Source organism: Cynoglossus semilaevis, chromosome 12 (genome assembly GCF_000523025.1).
Source record: "Cynoglossus semilaevis isolate Cse_v1.0 chromosome 12, Cse_v1.0, whole genome shotgun sequence".
Lineage (NCBI taxonomy): Eukaryota > Metazoa > Chordata > Actinopteri > Pleuronectiformes > Cynoglossidae > Cynoglossus > Cynoglossus semilaevis.
Genome location: NC_024318.1, coordinates 15,503,086 through 15,503,457, shown reverse-complemented (window position 1 = coordinate 15,503,457; position 372 = coordinate 15,503,086). Strand labels below are relative to the sequence as shown.

General features: G+C 44.4%; 1 protein-coding gene across 4 annotated transcripts in view; it reads right to left on the bottom strand.

Moving 5' to 3' along the window:
- The window catches only part of LOC103387682 (protein kinase cGMP-dependent 1), a 102,374-nt gene that overhangs the window by 8,604 nt on the left and 93,398 nt on the right, over positions 1–372 (bottom strand). The gene's annotated exons all lie outside the window — the stretch shown is intronic.

Below are 372 nucleotides of genomic sequence, written 5' to 3'. Positions count from 1 at the left end.
GCGACTCGAGTCCACACCTCTGGTATGAACATCAGATGGGCAAAGAGAGTACACGAGGGGTCAGAAGACCATCACTGACCACAGCTAAATCAAACAGCTCTCTGAGCTTCTGCTCTGACTCTCCAGAGACTCCAGACACCAGCTCTGGAGCTGACACCTTCAACATGGGCAGCTGCAGCTCCTGGAAGACAAACACAGCTGCATTCAAATCAAATTGACCCCAACGTTAACAGCTGTTGAAGTGACTTTGGCTTTAACTATACATTTTACAGCATGAATTCCCATTTAATGTGTTACAACACCTCATATCATCATTAGGGATAATAATTTCGGTTTGCCGATATCATCAGCCGATATTAGCATAATTATGTA